Raw genomic sequence first — 23,198 nt, 5'->3', positions numbered from 1 at the left:
CCGTCAATGTATTCTGACACATTATCAACAATGGTTTGGGGAGGATCTAATGCTGATACACCAACTGTAAATGAAGTGTCTAACAAGATATGGCAGTATGAAGACAGTGTCTCTCACCCCCTTACTGTGGCAACAGTAGAAAAACTGGCTGAGAAAACTGAGAAAATGACTGAGAAAGTAGAGAAAATGGCAACAAAATAGCCAAGCAAAATGAGGAAATAGCAAAAAAAAAAAGGCAAACTGTTTGAAAAATTGTTTGAAAAACTGTCTGGGATGGAGAAAGAATCCCACTCTTCCCCTGAACGGACCCACATCTCAGTCATTAAGAAAAAACGCCCTCCTATGAAACCAACTCAAGAGAAACAGGGCCTACCCCAAGATTTCCTGGGTCTTTGCCTCTGGAACTATGGAGACGACATGAGTACGTGGGATAAAAATCCTACTCCGGACCTACAGGCATGGGTGCTTTAGTTGCAAGGTAAAGCAGATGGCAGAAAAAATTCTTTAGGGTGGCTACTCCAGTCCAAGATAATTGGTTCTCTGGTCCAGGTAGGAACTCACATGGTAATTGTGGGTGTTGTCCTCCGGCCAGGAGGAGGAGAAGGATAACCAAGTTTATTGGATTGTGTGGATTTGATGACCTGGCACATTAGAGCCACAAAAGTATAAAGCCCTTGTGGACACTGGTGAACGGTGTACCCTATTGCCATCGAATCATAAAGGGACAAAATCTATTACCATTTCTGGAGTGACAGGTGGGTCTCAAGAACTAACTGTATTGGACGCCGAAGTGAGCCTAACTGGGAATAAATGGGAGAAGCACCCCATTGTGACTGGTCCAGATGCTCCGTGCATCCTTGGCATAGACTACCTCAAGAAAAGGGTATTTCAAAGACCTGAAGGGTATCTGTGGGCTTTTGGTATAGCAGCTATAGAGACTGAGAACGTTACATGGCTGTCTACCTTTACCCAGTCTTTCAGATGACCCCTCTGTGGTTGGAGTGATGAAGGTTAAAGAACAGCAGGTGCCAATTTCTACTGCCACAGCACATTGACAACAGTACTGCACCAACAAAGACTCCCTGATTCCCATCCAGAACCTGATTCGTCAGCTAGAGACCCAAGGAATGATCAGCAAGACTCGCCCACCCTTTAACAGCACTATATGACCAGTGAGAAAGTCTGACAGAGTCTGGCGGCTAACAGTAGGCTATCGTGGCCTAAATGAAGTCACACCACCACTGAGTGCTGCTGTGCCAGATGTGCTAGAACTCCAATATGAACTGAAGTCAAAGGCAGCCAAGTGGTATGCTACAATTGACATTGCTAATGCATTTTTCTCCATTCCTTTAGCAATAGAGTGCAGGCCACAGTTTACTTTCACCTAGCGAGGCATCCAGCACACCTGGAATCGACTGCCCCAGGGGTGGAAACACAGCCCAGCACTACTATTTGCCATGGACTGATCCAGACTGCACTGGAGAAGACTGGAGCCCCAGAACACCTGCAATACATTGATGATATCATTTTGTGGGGTAATACAGCAGAAGAAGTTTTCAAGAAAGGTAAGAAAATAATCAAGATTCTTCTGAAAGCAAGTTTTGCTGTAAAAAGAAGTAAGGTCAAGGGACCTGCATGAGACATCCAGTTCTTGGGAATTAAGTGGCAAGATGGGCATTGCCAGATGCCAATAGATGTAATTAACAAAATGACATCTACATTGCCACCTACTAACAAAAAGGAAACACAAGCATTTTTAGGTGTTGTAGGTTTCTGGAGAATGCATATTCCACATTATAGTCAGATTGTGAAACCTCTCTATTTAGTGACCCTAAAGAAAAATTATTTTATGTAGGGTCCTGAGCAACGACAGGCCTTCGAGCAAATTAAACAAGAGATTGTGCATGCAGTAGCCCTTAGACCAGTCCAAACAGGACGAGACATTAAAAATGTGCTCTACACTGCAGCCGGGGACAATGGCCCTACCTGGAGCCTCTGGCAGAAAACATCAGGGGCGACTCGAGGTCGACCCCTAGGGTTCTGGAGTTGAGGACACAACGGCTCTGAGGCCAACTATACCCCAACTGAGAGAGAAACCTTGCAGCGTATGAAGGAGTTAGAGCTGCTTCAGAAGTAGAGCTGCTGCGCCCTGATTACCAGTATTGGGCTGGAAGTTCAAGGGTAAAGTTCCTTCTACTCATCATGCCACCGATGTTAGCCAGAGTAAGTGTGTTGCCTTAGTCACACAGCAAGCTCGAATAGGAAACCCAAATCATACAGGAATCACAGAAGTGATCACAAACTGGCCCAAAGACAAGGACTCTGGAATGCCACCAGAGGAGGTGGTGAATCACACTGAGGAAGCCCCACCGTATAAAGAACTAAATGGACTTAACAAACTTTTACATGTAAAGATAAATTATAAATGACTGATCTGTGTATATATGTGTGCATCTGTATATGTATATGTATATATTTGATGGATAAGAAGTATTAGCGATCTGAGCCTGACGTAAATGGTATGGAATAAGGGGTGGAATGCCCTGGTTTGGGGTGGAGCAGAGCTAGCTTCCTGTTCAGGGAGAGGTTCTTGCTCAGTCTTGTTACTGTGGCAACCAGGGTCAGCTGGCCTGGTCCTTACCCTGTAGAGGGGTTGCACCTGTGATGAGCCGCGGACAGGTCAGGTGACCCAAAACTGACCAATAGGGTGTTCCATCTCATCTGCCATGCTCAGTATAAAAGTTGAGTGATGAAACAGTAAGCCTGCTTCTTCTGTTGCTCTCTGTTTGTTCTTCTGCTTTGGATCCCTATCTGTGTGTTCCTGAATGTAGATCTGAAATCCAGTTCACATCCATTGCTGAGTCCAGTCCTGGGACTTCCCCAGTGCCTGCCAGTGACATTTCCCTGTGAGCTTGACATGCTTCTGTATATATTTGTGTATATTGTATCTATTTCATTATTTCCTTTTTATGTTACTATTAACATTTCATTAAAGTAGTTTAGTTCTTTCCAAACTCATAAATTTCTTTCTCTCTTTCCTTCCACTCCTTGGAGCGAGAGGTCGGGGAGCCGTCCATCGCCTTGTCATAGGCCAATCCAGCCCAAACCACCACACATTTATACCGTTAACATAACTCGTTAAAGTGTTTCCTTCTCTCTATGTTAAATTATAACCTTTCACGTAAGATAGTGCTGTGAAATAACATCATTGCAATGTTTAATGTACTATAATACTTCCTAGCTGAGCATGAACTCTGACACAGTTCTTACAGATCTTTTATACTGGAGGCTAAATGTGATAATCATCTAATAACACAAAAGAGAAGACTTTCAAGATATGAAGGACATACATTATTAGGGGAAGATATATAGCTTACATGTCTTCATAATGTGTGAAGGTCATATATAGAATCATAGAATGGTTTTGGTTGGAAGGGACCTTAAAGATCATTTAGTTCCAGCCCCCCTGCCATGGACAGGGACACCTCCCACTAGAACAGGTTGCTCAAAGACCCATCCAAACTGGCCCTGAATCCTTCCAGGAATGGGGCATCGACAGTTTCCCTGGGCAGCCTGTTCCACTGCCTCACCACCCTCAAAGTAAAGAATTTCTTCCTAGTACCTAATCTAATTTCCCCTCTTTCAGTTTAAAACCATTACACCTCATTCTATCGCTCCACTCCCTGATAAAAGGTCCCTCCCCATCTTAACTGTAGGCTCCCTTCAGGTACTGGAAGGCTGCTATAAGGTCTCTCTGGAGCCTTCGCTTCTCCAGGCTCAACAAGCCCATCTCTCTCAACCTGTCCTCATCCAACCCTCTGATCATCTTTGTGGCCCTCTGCTGGACCCGTTCCAACAGGTCCCTGTCCTTCTTCTGCTGAAGACTCCAGAGCTGCACGCAGTACTCCAGGTGGGGTCTCACCAGAGTGGAGTAGAGGGGCAGAATCACCTCCCTCGACCTGCTGGCCATATTTCTTTTGATGCAGCCCAGGATACAGTTGGCTTTCTGGGCTGCAAGCACACATTCCCAGCTCATGTTGAGCTTCTCATCCACAAGCACCCCCAAGTCCTTCTCCTCAATGCTGCTCTCAAGCCATTCTCTGCACAACCTGTATTTGTGCCTGGGATTGCCATGACCCAGGTGCAGGACCTTGCACTTGGCCTTGTTGAACCTCATGAGGTTCACATGGGCCCACCCCTCAAGCCAGGTCCCTCTGGATGGCATCCCTTCCCTCCAGCGTGTCAACTGCACCACACAGCTTGATGTCATTGGCAAACTTGCTGAGAGTGCACTCAGTCCCACGGTCCAGGTTGCCAGCAAGGATGTTAAACAGCACTGCTCCCAGTACTGACCCCTGAGGAATGTCACTTGTCTCTGGTCTCCACTTGGACATTGAGCCGTTGACCACAACCCTTTGAGTGCAGCCATCTAGCCAGTTCCTTATCCACCAAGTGGTCCACGCACCAAATCCATGCTTTTGCGATTTAGAGACCAGGATGTCATGCGGGGCAGTGTCAAATGCTTTGCATAAGTCCAGGTAGATGACGTTGGTTGCTCTCCCCTTATCTACCAGTGCTGTGGCAATGCCATAGAAGGCCACTAGGTTTGTGAGGCACAATTTGCCTGTGGTGAAGCCGTGTTGTCTGTCACCAATCACCTCCTTATTTTCCATATGCCTTAGCAGAGATTCCAGGAGGATCTGCTCCATGATCTTGCCAGGCACAGAGGTGAGACTGAGAGGTCTGTAGTCCCTAGGTCTTCCTTTTTTCCCTTTATGAAAATGGGGATTATGTTTTCCCTTTTCCAGTCAACAGGAAGTACACCAGATTGCCACAACTTTTCAAATGAAAGTGGCTTAGCGACTTCATCTGCCAGCTCCCTCAGGACCTGTGGATGGACTTCATCCAGCCCCATGGACTTATATACCTTCAGGTTCCCCAGATGGTTTTGAACCTGATCTTCTCCTACAGTGGGTGGTTCTTCATTCTCCTAGACCCTGCCTTTGCCTTCTGCAACTTCGGCAGTGTGGTTGGAGCCCTTGCTCATGAAGACTCAGTCTTTCATTCAGTCTTCATTCATTCATTCAAAAGGTCATTCAGTACCTCAGCCTTCTTCATATCCTGGGTGACCAGGTCTCCTGTTTCCTTCTGGAGAGGGCTCACATCTTCTGATCACCCATCCTTGCTTCCACCTTTTTGCTTTTAAGCTTGTCCAGGAGCTCCTCATTCATCCATGCAGGCCTCCTGGCATTTTTGCCTGACTTCTTTCTTGGGATGCACCGCTCCTGAGCTTGGAGGAGGTGATCCTTGAATACTAACCAGCTCTCTTGGACCCCTCTTCCCTCCAGTATTTTTTCCCATGTTACCCTGCCAAGCAGGTCCCTCAAGAGGCCAAAGTCTGCTCTCTTGAAGCCCAGGGTAGTGAACTTGCTGCGTGCCCTCCTTGCTGCCCAAAGGATCTTGAATTCTACCATTTCGTGATCACTGCAGCCAAGGCTACCCTTGAGCTTGACATTCGCCACCAGCCCCTCCTTGTTGGTAAGCACAAGGTCCAGCATAGTTGCTCTCCTCGTTGGCTCCTCTACCATTTGAAGAAGAAAGTTGTCATCGACACATTCCAAGAACTTCCTGGATTTCTTGTGCCCCACTGTGTTGTCCTTCCAACAGATATTGGGGTGGTTGAAGTCCCCCATGATGACCAAGGTCTGTGAATGTGATGCTTCTCCTATCTGTCTATGGAGGGCCTCATCCACTCTGTCATCCTGGTCAGGTGGCCTGTACCAGACCCCTACTGTAATGTCACCTACCCCTGTGTTCTCTTTAATCTTGACCCATAAATTGGGTCTTCATCCATCCCCAGGTGGAGTTCCATGGATTCCAGCTGTGACTATGAAACAAATTTACCTAAAACTTGTCTGTAACAGATGTCCACAACTGTTTTATCACATATATTTACAGTGTGATTGTTTTAGCTGACCATTCATATTTTTCCAACTCACATAATTTAGTGTATGCTTAATTTTTATCTTTGGAGATAATCTCTGTTTATTAGGTAAGCAAAATTACTACAGCTCTGAATACCTTGCAATGTTAACTTTTTTTAATATATGAAGTATCATTATCCCTATTTTATAAGAAATAAGACTGAGAGGATAAGACCCAGATCCACAACATTTCTTAAACACATAAAAATTCCCTGTAAATCTTTACTTCCACATAGCCTCAGCTATCTAAAGAAAAGATCAACTACATAGTACCTTAGTGTTTACTTTGGCATTTTCCAGGTGTTTAAAGTTGTCACCGTGATCAGTATCTAGTCCCTTTCAACAGGTCTTAGTATGTAGCTCCCATAACCAGAAACTATAAACTAGGCTATGGATCAATGATCGCAAACAATGGAGTCACTGAGGCTTGATAAGTTACTGGTCATTAACGAAGACACATGGGCTATCATTTTCCAGATCATTGCAATTGCAACAGAAAGCAACTTAATTTAAGATACTTCATTGTGTGAAGAGCATGTGTACAGACTCTCAGACAAAGCTAACAACTCAGCAGCTAGGTGTCAGGTCTGTTTCAGTCTCCTTCATTATTTTTTTTCCAATACAAGATTTAAAGAACTGTAACAAGAAAACACAATCTATTTTAAATCGAGACCACTAGAATTCAAACCTCTTTGAACATGACAAATGACTACCAATAACTGTTTATCTGTAATCACAAAATACTTCTAAAATACTTGGAAATGAAATGAGATGTAGGTAGGATTGGCATTCTCATTTTATTTTGTGAACAGTGTGTTATATTTCAACCTCCATTTTGAGTATATACTTGATTACATCCTTCAGAACAAATTGTAACCAGCATATTGGATTTTACTTTTAGTGTTAACTGTCTGGCTTTTAATAAAGAAAAAATGAACTTTGAATGTCTCCTGTTTAAGTGAAAGCCCAAAGGATGCTTGTGCTTCCACACTCTTTTCTGTTTCAAATGGTGAAATATCCGTCAGCGGGTTACAAGAGGAAAAAAAGCAGAAAAAAAATTTAATCTCACATATAGCTTGAACCTAAGATTCTGAGAAGAGGTAAGTTTTGTTGCCAGAAGACAGAGTACATCATAGTTGTTTACTTTTTTCGCACTGTGCCAAAACGGAAATTGTGGATGTGGGCATGCCTGCCTGAAACCCATTTGTTCCCAAAAAGAGGTTTCTGTATTCTTTACATGATCTCTCACATTTCCAAAGGCAGCTGTGTGACAGACTGCTAACAAGAGCAGAGCTCTGCAAAAAGTCTGCATAACATGTTAGGAAGACTCACTGTTGATGCTGAGCAGCTAGCATGGCTTTTCATATGCCAAAGAAGGAATACCAATTAAGGAAAATACACTCCCGGTTGTTCCTAAAATGCTGCACTTGAAGGGATTGTCCAGACTGCATTAAACTCAAAAGGTCTGGAAGAAAAAGTGGGATCCATCACTACAGTGGAATGATCATATACAAAGTGAAGACAGTGATAAACAGTGTCTCTGTACGGTTACTATAGGTTCCATTTGTATTCACCATTTCAATATAATAATAAGATATTAAACTTCCAGCGACTTATGTCCACCACTTCCCAAACATTCCTTCAAACCCTCTCTCTATCCTATCCCTTTTTGATAATATTACATCATATCACTGCTACAGCTTTAATAACATTGGTGCCACCAGTTGGATTATTTTCCTATCAGTTTTTATGCTGATAATCTGTAAAGACTGCAACTGAAATTCCTGTAATCACAGCTCTCAATATTGGATGCATTTAGTCAAAGGTTCTTTCTCCTGCAGAATAGGGTATAGATTATCATAGTGAGCGGATTTTATATCCCATTGCATCCCTTGTTCTTCATGGGATGGGATGATCTTCTTGTAATGGTGCAGCCATCTGCTTGGCCAGCCACACGTCTCCCCCCACAGGCTGAAATTCAGCTGTATTGATGTGGCAGTTGTAGAAGGTACGTGAAATATTGTCTAGTATACAAAAATGTCAACAATGACTTGCTAAAAAGCAATGTATTTCTGATGGGCCTAACTTTGGTTTTTTGTGTGTAAACTCCCATGAGATTTCATGGTGAAGTGTGAATATTTGAGGATTCTTAATTAGGTTTGAAAATCCATATATGATTATAGTCCTTCTAAAATGTTCGTGCCACTAAAACATCCCATGGGTCCCAGATGTTTTATGAAGTCTGTTCAGAACTGTGGCTCTGTACTGCAAAACCATCTCTTCAAGTGAAGACTAAAGCTTATTTTCTAAAGAATAGTAATAACATGACCTTCTGAAATGCAAACTCTCATTGCTAAAATATTTATCAGATCTCAAAAATATTGAAAGTCAAAAGCTGCCCACCACTCATCTATACGCCGAGATTCTTGCACTGAATTGACTTCAGCACCCTGAGTGGTATATGGCTATAAGTGAATACCAATTTGAATGTAGTGGCAGTGATTTATGTTTTCCTATCCAGAATCTTATTATTTATTTAAGCATATCTTAGGATCCAGGACTAGTACTGAAATTGTTTTGGTTGTATTGATGTCCTTACAGCACTGAGTACTTCTTATCTATCCAACTCTGCTGTTCTGTAATTAGCCACTTATCATGAGAAATGACGCACTTCAATTTAATTAGCTTTGAAAAACATCCGCATTAATCTGTTGATATTTTTCATGCAGAAAGCCCACACAGTCTCACAAATATGTTACAAAGATTTGCTTTTACCTTTTTTTTTTTTGGCTCTTTATTTGTTTTCTGCATCACAAGGCTGGCACAGAATTGCAGCTGCTAACAGGTATTATTCACTGCAAAAGGATTTTGTTTTATTATTTAGTGTCTTTAAATTTAAGGAACCCATATTAATTATTTAATTAGCATTCTGCTATGATTAATTGAATGCTCACAAATCAATTAAAAGCTGCTTACCTTTTGTTAGTTCAGTAACTTCAAAGGAGCCTTCTGAGAAAAGGCAAAATTTACATAGTACAGAAAATCCCATCCTCACTTCAAAAGCCACATTGGAAACACAATAGTCTGTCCTACACATTGCACTGCTGTTTTGTGCAGCACAGCGGGCAGCTTTCTAGCACTCTGAATTCACGGGTTCTCCTTTGTGAAACAAGGAATCACAGTAAATTCAGGCAGATGTTCTCTGCTCTTCCATGTTTATACCATGATAATCACTCCCACTGAAGAACAGAGAGAACTCCAGCAATGGCAACTTATTGATGTACCATAGATTAATGTTTAAAACTTTCTACTTTTCTGTGTGCATTTGAATACGGATGGTTTTCAGCAAGCGCCTGACCCACCAAGCTTAAAAGCCAGCCAGGAGCGATATGGAGAAATTCTGCAGTGAAATGGCTCCTACTTCTCTGCATATAGAGTTGACCTACTGTCTGGCCCTGCAATCTGTGAAAGTCCAGAAAACAAGCCAGCCCTATCACTAACAAAATAAGAGAAAAACAGGATTTTGCATTAGAAGGACTTTTTCAAGACGGTGCATAAGACCTGTTGGGTGAAACGGGGCCCAGCGGTTTTGGCAGAAGATAAACCCCCTTGCGTTCTAACACTTCTCACCGAGGTGGGAGGCTAGGTGCGGCTAGGTTTAAATTCTGAGTGATGCCCAATTCAGCACTATCAGTCCAATCGCGTTTAATATGTATTAAACTATTACGATTTGGATACACTAATAGTGGACTGCACCTTCAGTCTAGTCGTGCTCCTGAACTAGCACGGCCTCTCTGTAGTTTTGGTCGTGTTCAGTGAGAAAGCGAAACGACTAGCTACTTAAACAGTGCAGTTTATTTAAACAACAGATATACAGGTTCTTTAGGATTGCCGGTGATAAATACACTGTCTGCAAGGCACGTGCAAATAAAGATATTGCTAAGTATACAAACGCGCGACAAAATTATAAACGATACGGCCTGGCTATAAACGTAGGGTAGAGATTCTCTAGAGAAATTTCTAAGTCCCCGAGAAAGCGCTCGGTGTAATCGAAGTCTTACCCAAAGGCGTCCCTATGGGGGGGAAGAAAGGCTCAGCCCGTCGACTGATCCCGGAAATCAGCGGTGGAATTCTTCGCGATGGTGTCTTCCCTGACATCCCCTCTCTCTTGGGCTATTTTTATATTATTTTTTTATCTTCAAAGTGGAGTTTGAGTGACTTTAGTCATACGTACTTTTATTATGATTAATGTATTCAAGGAGGAGTGTTCACACCTCGGGGGCGGATAGCCTCCGGGATGGAGGTGTGTTTTGGTACCTTGTGGTGAGCAAAGTTCGCACAAAAGGACAGCATTTCATCAACATTTGACGAAATGTTGGCTCGCGTAGCATGTAGGCCGCTTATCAGTTCCGTAGTACCATCTCATCCCCATATCTGCTATTCGTCACAAGGGAAGGCCACGGAACAAGCGTGTTCCGTTCCATCCCTCGTGTAGTTTCGCAAACAACCTTGTACAGGGAATCACAGATGTTGCATTCTTTGTGTGCTAGCTGCGGCTGTATTCTACCTCAGAAGCCTCTTGATTTTATGACTTTCCTTAATGTGTGAACAATGCTGTATTTTTGTATTCTTGGCCAATTTAGTAATTATTCCACAGACCTCATTCCACTTTTTAGGCTTTCACCAGTTGGGTCAGTAAGGAAAGCATTCATATACAACCATTCCTAAGACTTGTAATTCTGTATTTTTCCCATGAGCTGCCTGGGAAAGAATACATAGAACTTGCTAAGCTTGCTAAGCTTTTTGCTGTTGTAGCCTGGAAACAAGGATAGGTGCCCTGGGACCTATTCTCCAACAAACCTTTTCTTTTGAGTTTAATGGGATTGGCACTTAGAAAACGTATGGCCAGATTTTAAGCTTTATTTTGTAGAGAAACAAACTGAAGATACAAAACTAAAAGTGAGCATTTTCATACATATTGATTAATCACCATTGTTGAGAAAGGTCCAAGATAAGAGGAAATACTGAGCAACATTTTTCATAAAAGCAAATTGGCCAGTTGTGACCATAGGCTTGATCCCATGGACTTCTGCATTTGAGCTCCTATGGGAGGAGAGGGCATTCGCATTTCTTGCACACTGATAAAACAATTGGACAAAGCAATGATCTATGTGAGAAAACAGTGTATTTCCTAACATGGTAATTTTGCCACATTTGGTAAAAAGTTGCTCTGATAGGAACTAGCTAAGGAAATATATTCTACAGGTATAAACTCCTGTAACCATTCCAAACCTGCTCCTAGCCTAGCTTTTTACTCATCAACCTTACTTACAGCTGTTCTGATATCAAGGGAGAACTGCAGTCTCAAGCACTTCCTCCCATCGGTCCTTATCTCGGAGGCTTCATTGCTCGGATTGAGTGTATCAGTTTCTCCTAAAGACAAAGAAATAATTAGACTATCATTCTTGCTCAGGTCCCTTCAGATAGAAGTGGGACCCTTTGATAGGAAGAAATATGCTGAATGGAGTTGCTTAAACATCACATAGCAGCCAATGTTTTAAAACAGCGGCACAACAAATTGCTTTTTCACTCCATGTTTCTTTTGTATTTTTTGACAATAAGAAGGTATTTTGAGTGGAAAATAAATATCTCCTGTCAAAGACAAGGGATCTCTTTAGCTCCTCAGTGCACCATTTCTACTTAAAGCAATGCGAAGTACAAGAAAGAAACGTACTGCTTATACACAGCACGGGTTCTACCATGTGTGGTTCAGTAATTTGTTACAGCTTGACAGGAAAAAGTGTGTTGCTTCTGCTCTCGTGACAGTAAGTTGATCTAGAACTGTTCTCCACTATTAGGATACTGGACTTAGGTCAAACATTGTGGAAGGTGATATGCACAACCCTTAAACAAAAATGGATGCAAAAATTTGAAGTAAGCTACGCTGCTGTTTAGAGGTGTTAGTGTGTCTGAGAGAATAGTAGCAAAAGCAGTATAAGGTTAGGAGAATGAGGAGCAGTGTTGGGAATAAACCCCAGGTGGGTAATACTACTAAAAGCAAAAAAGATTTAGGAATAGGGTCAAAAAGCCTGGTATTTCATACTTACTGGGGATTAAGGAAACACACTCTTCCTATTTGAATAAATGAGACACTAACAATTTATCCTCCCAACAGAGACATCCTCATCTAACCTTAAAGGCCTTGCTGATACATTGAATGTGGCCCACCATATCACAGATTTTCAGACTTAATGAACTACACCTTTAAGGTGCTTAGCTTTTTGTCTCTAATGCTTCTGTGTCTTTGTTTTTCTAACAATCATAAACCTCCAGGCCACATTTATTTTAGACCAGCTGTTCTTCTGCTAATGTTACCCTTTCACCACAAAAGCTCTCCTTCCTCTTTTGTGCTTACCTTCTGACATATTTATGTGTATCTATCGTATCTCTCTCAACCTTTAATTTACAATACTGTACAAACCAACCTCTTTAAATCTCCTGTCATGAACAAGCTCTCCATTCCCCTTATCTTTCTTGTAGTCCTTCTCAGGTAATGTTCCAGGCTGAAATCCATCTTTCCTGAATGTGACCTGAATTGGATGCAGTACTCCAGATTTAAGTCTCACCAATGCCCCATACAAAAACATTGACTGTATTTCATGTCTTCAAGAAATACCTTTCCTGATTCATTCCAAGGGTGCAGTACAGGTTTTACAGTCTCATCAAACTGACAATGATGAGTCTGAACTAGCTCGTCACTCAGGTTGATCTCCACAGCCATTATTTCTAACTCATGAGGTTACAGCTGAAATGACTGTGATTAGACTGTCAGCACATAATTTTGCACTGTTGCATTTTATGCCTCATCTCGTTACAGCACTCTTCCTCATCATCTAGTTGTTTCTTTCTCTTAATGCTTTGCTGTACTGCTGACTTTTTCCAGTTTTGTCATCAGAAATCGTGTTAGTTTTCCAGTTTCCATATGGGATCACATATGTTTGTAAAGTGTAGCTAGACAAGATTTACCATGTCTCCTGTGCCTTGAATTATAGACTAACGCAATCTGGCACAGTCGGCCCAGTTTTAGTAAATTCATGTTGCCTTTTAAATCTATTTAAAATTTTCAATCTATGAAATCATTTTAAATCTGCTAAAATTATGTTTCTGGAATGATAATTTCCTTCAACATTTATTATCAAGCATTGCATACTACATGTTATCAGCTTTGTAGTCATCCAGATAACTGATTCCCTGAGTTTGATATCATATGCTACCATTCTCTCCTGTGAAAAAATAATCACCCTTATTGTAAATAGGGCACAATAGTCACTTAACTTTGAGACACCAGCTTAAATTTCTATCCCACTCTTGGTACATAGTCACCTCCTTTCTTCTTCATTTGTTTACTTTTTTTTTCTAGAGCAAAATAACCTTCTGTTACTACTTTTGGTAATTTGCAAGGTCTATTTCCATTGACCTATAACAGCTCACTATTTGAGGTTTATCCCTATGTTTCAGATCTTTAAAAAATGCTTTTTTGGTGATGAATATTGTCTTTATGTATGTACACTGGGTTTTTTTTTTCTATTTCAGCATTTTATATGCGTTTTGAGAAGGCTGTTTTCTCAGATTTTGGCAAGTCCTTTCCTACTGGCTTTTTGCTCTTTTTCTTGGAAGCCATATTTCTGAGAGTTTCAGCACTTAATCATACAGAATTTCAGTGCTGCTTGCTTTCCAATTCCCAAACTCCTGGACTAATGCACCTTTTCCAACTAGTTCCTTTATCCAAGTGACTAGTTTTAAGGGAGAGTATTTTTGCTGTTTCTTACCGTTTCATTTAAATTGAATCAGTCTGTGATGACCTCATCTAAACCTGTTATCCAAAGCTCATTCTTCTCTAATATCCTAATTTCATACCAAAAGCTGAAACTGGAGTAATGACACTTTTTTTTGGTTCAGCAATTAGTTGGTGAAGAAGGTTGCTAGCAATCCCTAACATCCCAGGTGACTACAGTCAGCTCTGAGGCCCATCATTTAGGAACAGTACTTTCTTCAGGAATATCTCCAGCAGCTCAACAGTCCAATTGCCCTTACAGCAATAATCAATATGATAAAAACAATTTGTGTATTGAAATAAATAAAGGATTACCAATCAGTCATATAAAAGACAGCACCAACTGTGCTGTGAGTTGCTCTAATAATCAAATTCTGAAGATATTCCACACTTATAGTTCGGAAACTGGAATGCTGTGGATTCGCATATAGATCTTTCACTTCAGTCAACCTGAAATAACATTATTCAGTCGTGGAGTTTTTTTCTGCTAAATCTTTGCCTGTTGACAATTGACAGTAGATATAGACATATATTGAGATACAGATACAGATACAGATACAGATACAGATACAGATACAGATATAGACAGATCTCTGCAAGGACTGTTACTGGAGCATACTGTAATAGAACTAATACAAGGCAATAGTTTTTTGTATACTTCAAGGTGAATATTTATTGGTGTGACTCATGGATTGTGTAATTGACTATTGATTTTAGTGTGTCTTGTTAGTCTTTATAAACATTACACAAATCACCATACACTTTGTCTTTACACTTTTGACATTTTTTAAATTTTGGTCTTGCGTAATAAAAATAAAAATGTCAAAGAACAGAATCTGTGTAAAGTAGAAAACATGTGCAGATACAGTCAGTGTCAAAAGGCACTTGCCTCTGCAAAATTCTGGCAGGTATAAAATTAAATTAACAGCAAGTGAATTCTATATAGTAAGTAGATACATATATATACACACATATAAAATAATCTGACTTTTGGTCAATTATTCAAAAAAAGAAGGACGCTAAGCCTAAAATATTTACTAGGAAAAGAATGCATCCATTTACTTCAGGAAAACTGAGAAGGTTTTGGCATTTATGTACAAATGTTCTACCTTGTTCTTAAACTTCTTGAAAACTCGGGGCAATAAATACGAGAAACTGAAAAACACGAGAGAGCAGCAGCAGTCAATTCCAGTGCATTGTGACAATGTCTAATAATAAACTGTCCAATGATCATGGGAAGAGGAAATCCGATATATATTTATGATACTGATAGTCAAAAGCATATCCTTGTTTATCTGACCTGCTTATTTTTGATACAAACAACCCGCATCTTTAAGACAAAAGTTTCAAATTAAATGACTCATGTCAGCTTCCAGAAAATACATATTCTATTAAAGTTTGTATTTTTTTGAAAATTTCTTAACACTTGTTTTCTAAGGGACTTCTGTTTTCTTCCAATAGAATCTGGAAAGAATTATGTATTCCTTATTTGTAGGATAATCATGCATGGTGGCCGTTGACACAGGGAAGAACCCTACTGTGCTAGACAGCCAACATGCATATCATGAATTAGCATCACTACCATGACCTATAACTCAGTAAGAAATTCAACAGTTTCATTAGTTGCAAAACACACAAGGACAGTATACAAAAGGGAGTCTGATAGACTAGATGGATCACTCTTCTCATTTCTGTATTTCTTTTATTATTCAGGTGGGCTGGAAAAAGAATTACTGTCAGGTTCATAATGGGAGAATATTTTGAAACAAATCAAAAGACTCACATCTGAATCCAAGCCTAAAATCCAATTGTATATAATATTTGTGTTTTGCCTTATTTATATTAACCAGGAGGCTTGATGGACACTCTAAAATTTGTAATAATTAAGTCTCTGGTTCCATAATAACTAGGTTAGTGTGAAGTAAGACATACAGAAGGCTGAATAAATCGTCCTTTACCAAAGTGTTTTTATGTCTACCTACATAAAGTATTCTACATATTGTTTCCCCTGAGATAATGGTGTGCTATTTCTAAGTTCCTGGCAGTACTACTTCTGGTTTATAACAACAACACAGCAACTGGCAATGCTATCCATTCACTTAGGCACTCAATAAGTGTAAAAGAACTATTATAAAGTAAGTAATCAAATTCATTGCTAACAATTGCACAAATAAATGTGGTCAATTTTATGCTGATAATAACGTCCTGCCTGTTGAGGAAGAGTCACAAGAGAAATTTCCACAGCTGGGCCACAGCATGGAGCTATTTTGAATTTCATTTATTGATATCAGATGAAAGTAACTTTATTGTGCCAAATCAGATGATGCCAAGCTAATAATAATGGATGTCAAGGAAGAGAAGTGATGCCAGCAAATCCTAATGAAGAATCTCAGTCAAATATGTAAATAGTATCCTAGATAAGAACACAAAATAGCATGGAAAGTACATGAAATGCAATTATTCAGAGTATATTATAAAGCCACAGGTTACAGTATATGCACTTTTAAGCTACTACATAAGAGGTCTTTCAAAGAAATCGCAGCATTAACTGGAGGAAGAAATAGGCTAAATAATTCATCAAAGCATAAACTGAACTGCTTTTTATGTCCTGTGCACTGCATGTTTTGAAGTCATCTGATAAATGTTTTGCTCACCTGCTGTGCAAAAGTACTCAGAAATGGTTGTAGTCCCTGTCTCTTAGTAGGTAGTTTTTCTCTGCTCCTCTTTTCTTTTCTAATGGAACAACATAGAAGACTCTTTAAGAGCTTCTTATTGGCACAACATAAAAGACAAAGATTTTAAAGTCCAGAGCTCACTGGCCAGTTGTCACAGTTCATAATTATAATTTTTTTTCATCTCTTCATCTCCATGTGGTTTACTACCGTTGTATTCCACAGGATTCTGTAACATATACCACACAAAGTGTTACCGGGACTTAAGAAGTCTTGGGTTAGTTGATTTAGGCAATTCCCACTATGTCTTAGAAATATGCCTAGCTGTTTGAAGAGCATAGCACAGCACTGAAGGAATCCTCACATGACCAAGCTAGGAGAGCTTCTCTCATGTTTAAAACAGGTATGTTTTGGATCACTTCTCCACCTAGTCGGCTGCCATTCCAGCAATCTTTTTGATGCATTAGAGGTGGAAATAGTAGCTGAAGTAGATTCTGGAAGAATACAAGCTAATTGCAATAGCAGTGGCAAAATATCTTTTAATAGAATATATCTGCTAAGTTATACCACCATAAAACTATTTCCATACAGTGGTGATAACAACTGTCATTACCATGCAGCTATAAGAATAAATTCTGTCATATGTGGCTTCTTCAGTGACTTCCAACACACTGTGTTTCATTGCCTGGCAGTGTGAATGGCATTGGCAGCAGCAGCTGCATTCAAATACAGAAATAAACATATCTAAACATGAAATCCAAGTCAGTAAGAGTCAATCCTTCCTTTCCATATGCTTGATTTCAACATGTTTATCTGTCAACCAATTTGACTACAGATGCTTCCAATAAAAGTTTGCTAATTCACCATTTAATTTTATAAGGGCAAGATATTTTGTCAATATCCACTGCCACCAAGAATTATATCAAGTCTCTGACCAAACGTCAAGCTCACATTTGCTCTCACACTCAACAAAAGCTTATCCTTCTATGTTGGGATCCAGTAAGTTTTTGTTAATGTGATTATTTTCCCTTTGAAAGAGGAAGAAAAAAGGAAAAGCAAAACCTATTTTAGACATGAAGACTAACCGTGAAAAATACTAGAAAGAAAGTATTGACAGTATATGGACCATCACAGACTTAGGTACTCTGCAGATCAATCCAGATCTCCAGTGAGAGACCCACAGACTTTCATGCTAACATATACAAAAAATGTACTCCTTTTCTTCTTGCAATCTGTTACACCTATTTCTTCTAGACAGCATGGATCAAAAATATTTGAAGATTAATATCCTTCAGTACAGAGCATTATATATTTTGACCAGCAGACATACCTATAAAACTTTGAAATAAGAGGTCTCAGTTAACAAAACTATTTAGATACATACTTTTAAGGATAATGCCCATTAACATCAAGGCTGTATAAACACTGTCATCATTATATCATGGCCTCCATTTCTCAGGCATGAAGTTTTCTAAGGAGTTGCCTCTTTCTAACCTTTATTTATGTCTGGATTTTGAACATTTCTGTAGCTGTGAAGGTGTCACCAAGAAGTCATCTCAGTATACCATCAGAGAGTAACCTCATCCTCCAGTCAAAGAGCAGGACAATTACTGGGTTTGCATAGCAATTTCATGAACAGTCAGACTGCCCTTTTGTATTGCTTGGAAAGCTCAGGATGTGCTAGGAAAGTTCCCAGTGCATAATCTGACTTTGTGGGGATTTTGTCAGAGTGACTGGGTCACAATCCCTGGCCCAGAAGAATTTAGCAGGTAGACAAAGAAGTTAAGCAAATAATAATGCATAAGTAAATGAGAAGTTATAAAAAAAAAAAAAGGAAAAACAAACTGATAGCTACATTTGATAAAGGTTTCTCTGGCATTTTTTGGCAAGTGGCTGCTTTTCAAACCAAGATCCTTCCCTTAAGCTAAAGTGAACAACTCTCAAGCATTTACAGGTCTCCTAGAGACAGTGGTGATCTGTCTGGATGTAACGCATTCATTGCTTTCTTTGGATGTCAGACCTAACAGGGGCAGACATTGGTGGTTTTCTTGCAATGCAGCCAGCAAGTCTTTGGTTTGCTTCTTCTCTGGAGCCCTTTCCTCTGCCACAGAGCACTTTTGTTTAAAAAAAAAAAAAAGTTTCTTTCTTTCCTCTTTGTTCAGCAAGCAATAATAATCATGAGGTTACATAAAGTGTATTTATCTTGTCAAATGCTAAAAGCATGACATGGAAATGTATATAAATGTGCAGAATGCCCTAAGAGAAGAAGGAGTGAATGTAAATATAAATATAAAACTAATTGCCACAAAGTCACAGTGAACATTTCAAGGAATTTTGGAAATGCTCAGCTTCTACTCAAAAATGCAACCAGACACTGTTCTGCAGTCTTGTTGTTTACCATTCATCTTTTTTTTTTCTGCCACCTCACTTGCAGGTATTTCTCATTCATATTCTATCCCTTACAAGTGGGTTTTTTTGGCATTTTTATGAATTTCATTGAATTCATTTCATTGAAATTAATCTGAGACTAACATAATCTTTCCCAAAAGGAGTTTCAAATTCAGTTATCACCTTATACCAACATCATATCTTTGCAGCAGTAACAATAGTCTTTAAATCAGCACTAAAAGAAGACACAACAAAGACAGTTTCCAGGTTGTACACATACAGCAAAACAGATATTTATGTCACTTTAAATCATAAGAAATATTAGACTTATTCTGGGGAAAGTGGGTCTTTTAATAAGAGTCTTTATTTAAAAAAGTCATTTTTTAAGGGCCCTTAAGAATAGATATGACTGAATTTACCCAGCCTAAATATAGTGAATGTGATGACCTTGATCAGGGGGACAAAATTAGGTACTTCATTTTCAAAATACCTGTTAAATACAACTGCTCATTCATCCTCCAAAGCACTCACTTAGAGTCATGGAGTAGTTTTACTGGTATGAATTTGAATGATTGTATAGTATGTACAAAAGTAGGGTTTGATAAATCTTTTTTTTTCATTGCTCATTTTGGAATAGGTAAGAAAAGAATACAATACTTGTCTTATACATTTAGAACAGGCAGCTGCCTATTGCTTTATGTCCATCACTGATGTATATTTAGGTTGCACTATACGAAATGGATATTTGGAATCAGTATTGGAATCAGTAATTGGAATCAGTAGGACTTTCCTATGCAAGTTCTATGACCCAAAGTACGTCAGGTTTGGTTCTTGCAGCTTAAACCATTTCCTTTTGTATTAAAAAATCAATATTCATTTTAAATCAGGAAAAAAAAATTATTTCTATGCACAAAATAGCGCTGAACGTACACATTTCAATAAAGAAACTGCCTAAAGGAAGATAGACAGTAATATTGCAACGTCTTTTACCTGAAGCGATATATTTAAATTAACCATTAGCCTCAGGACTTGACCAATATAGTACTAAGGGTATAGTACTGATTGTCTTACTTCAACAGACTTTAAATAAAGGAAGCAAAAGCTTTAGCAAACATAAGTCCTCCAGAGTAATAAGGAGAAAAAATGCCTTTTCCGAGGAAAAGAAATAATTCCTTTATTTGGGGGTGCACACATTTACAAAAGAGGAATGAGTCTGAAGTCTTGGATTTATGCATCCACCACCCTCTCACCTCTATCTGCTTGCAGTCATACTAGCACATGGAAGCATTTAACTGGCAACATCCAACTGCCAGCTTCTCACTGTAGCAATTTCTTTTCTCTCTCAAATTGGAAAAAACAATCCCAGAAAACATGCTTAAAGGTTTCCCTGAGAAAAAAAAAGAAATATAGTTAGGGGAAAAGAGAGATATCAAGGAATTACTCTGGTTCCTACCTATTGCACATACCTGAGAATCATGTTGAACAAACATTGGGTATTGTTTTTGTTTGTTTTTTTGCTGGTTTGTTTGTTTGTTTTTAATGGAAGTTCAAATGTGTGCAATGATCTCTGCCTGGAGCAGCTGCTCATTTGGATTCCTGTCCAACAATGCGGTTGTGATACCTCTGGAGACAAATATAACTGAAGTTGCTAGAACTGTCCAGGATGAGGAGAAGTGGAAATGAGATGTGAAAACAAATGAAGACTGAGCTGACATAACAGACCAGTTTCTCAATTTTTCTTTTCCTGACTGTGCGCAGCAGTGTAGTCGGAGAGGCTCAATCCAAAACTGTTTCAAGCAGAGCAGTTTCAGAATAAAGAAAGGTCATCTGAAAGCAAGACCACAGCCACAAATAAAAACTACTCTCTTTCCCTCTCACTGCCACAAGGTCTGTTTAGTTTCTCTCACAAGTGTGCCTGTGCCTAGAATTGCTTCTTTCTGGACAGAACCTGAGCCATAATTTGTGGTTTTAGAAGAATTTAGGATTAATTATTTCTGAAATATAGGTTGTTTGCGTTCATTGTTTCCCAATCAGATTGTGTGATTAAGTCAATGATAAATTTCCTGAATAAAAGAATTTTCAAACGAGAGTATCTCCAGCCATATCAAAGCTGAGGTATGCTGCCTCTGGCATAGCAGATCATTGTGATAGTCATGAGACTTTTCAAACTTTGAAACCTTTTCACAAAAACCTGAACTTTGTACCTTGAACATAACACCTTTTTTTTTTTCTTTTAGAAAAAGCAAACACAGAAAAAAACAACTAAAATAATTTTTATAGGAACATCTAGCTAACCCTTTAAAAATTAAAAACAATTGCAATAAGACAAGACCAAAGTAAAGCCTTCTATGAAAAACATTGTCCTATCACCAGTGAGTCAGAGGATTAATTGCATGTCAAAAAATTTGAAATAATTAATTGAAAAATATAAATTCTGTTACACCAGTGCAATGAACAGAATCCTTCTTTATATAGTTGCCTTCATTTCAAGAAATGGTCTCTCTACATTTCTAGCTCTACCAGTTTCAGTCCACATATAACCCAGAAAAACTCTGAAATAAAACAAAAAAAAGAAAAAAACTGGCCTAGGAATGGCTGAACAGGTAGTTCTATTTATACACAGATTCTGCACTCATGTTCCACATCTACCTAGAATATTCTGTTGAAATTTGGCCCATTTTTGGAGCCAGTATGATTAAAAAAAATCAATCTGTAAAAGAAAACAGCAGGAAAATTACAATTCCCAGTGAAACAAGGACCCTATCCCTTCTCTAACCCAACCTGTCTATCTTCCACCTTCATAAAGCCTTTGGAGGATTAATTCAAACAGTGTCTACCGTGCCACAAAAATGTTCCTCAGCAGGGTAAACTATCCTAGAATGAGCAGCCCTGACAGAACAGCTTATTCCTTTGTATACCCCTCTGCCATAAACATTTTAAACTATCAGTTGTTACAGACCACAGCAGTCTGTAGTGACATGTTTTGCATGAGATGTCTCATCTGCAAGATTTCAACAATAAAGAGTAAATATTCCTATATTTAGGAAAATATAAAGGGCCGTGCATACCTTCCAGGTGAGTGCAGCCTGAGAAACCCACAGTGCCCCTTCTCCACTCCAGGGATGTGCCCAGATTTTGTTTGTTCACAAATATTCCAACCTTCTACAACTGTTGATGGACAAATTGATGGGGGAAGCTTAAGGTTTCCATACTCTCTTCCCTCTAGAGAAAACGTGTGAAAGCAGCTGCTGTGCCCACGAGCCCAGTCCCTGTAGGTGTACGCACACTTTGTCTGGGTCATAAAATGGGGAATAATGTTTTTTTTCCTTTGTCTCTGTGGCACATGCGTTCCTCCTCCCTTGGTAATATGGTCACACAACCACTCAGTAGTCTTAAATTTTTCATCAACTAGTTATCTGAAAGCTGACAATTATTTTTTGTGTTCCGCCCGCAGTTGGTGAGGATTTCACGTGTATCCTGCTCTCTGCATTGCCAAAGCCCTCTTTCTAAACGTCAGATGGCTTGCATAGTAGAACAGAGCATTAGAAGTTGTGGTTTAGGGCAACTAATAATGTCTATAATAGAGATGATCACTAGCATGAGTAAAATGGCAATTAAGTTTGTGAAATCTATAAGTGCCAAATACATTTTATCACAAAAGACATAAAGAAAGATAACTTTTATTACTATGCAGCTCTCTAACGGATCCATCAATTATAATTTTTGAATATTGTTGAGTGATAAATCACCGTCTATGAGGGAAAAATCTCTGTGACAATTTTATTGTGAATTTACGATCTTGAATGATTAAGCATGAGGAATGTTTTTGGGTTTACCTCCTGCCTGTAGTTTCCCAGCTGAATTCTGCACTGGAGATTAACTGCTGAGCTAGTTCCTAACACCTTGTTCCACTTTCTTCTGTTGCTCAAGGGACAAAAAGAAAAAAAAAAAAGAGTAATGCTGTATGAGGACAAACTGGTATGTTTCTGTCATAAAGGAGCTCTGAAGTAGTTTCTAACCAGAGCAAGTGGCTTCCACTCCTCATATTAGACGGCTTCGCCCAGGTGCAACTGGTGTAACACTTTCAGCTCCTCAGGGCCTGTTCTTTTTGTTTTATCTTAAAGCAGTGGTGCTAAGGTGCTCTGATTTTTGCCTACGTAGATCCAAATCTGGATTGAGTCAAAGATTATGAGGGTGAAAATTGGTTTTTTGACTTGCTTCCGTTAATATCTTGCTTCTTCTACTTCATATACAGGGAATATATTGTTCTGACAGCAACCAATAATGAGTCCATCATGAAAGTAATGCAGCCAGTAGCTC

This window comes from Larus michahellis, chromosome Z, assembly GCF_964199755.1.
Source record: "Larus michahellis chromosome Z, bLarMic1.1, whole genome shotgun sequence".
NCBI classification, from domain to species: domain Eukaryota; kingdom Metazoa; phylum Chordata; class Aves; order Charadriiformes; family Laridae; genus Larus; species Larus michahellis.
The sequence above is the reverse complement of the archived record's forward strand: the minus strand, read 5'-3'. Positions refer to the sequence as shown.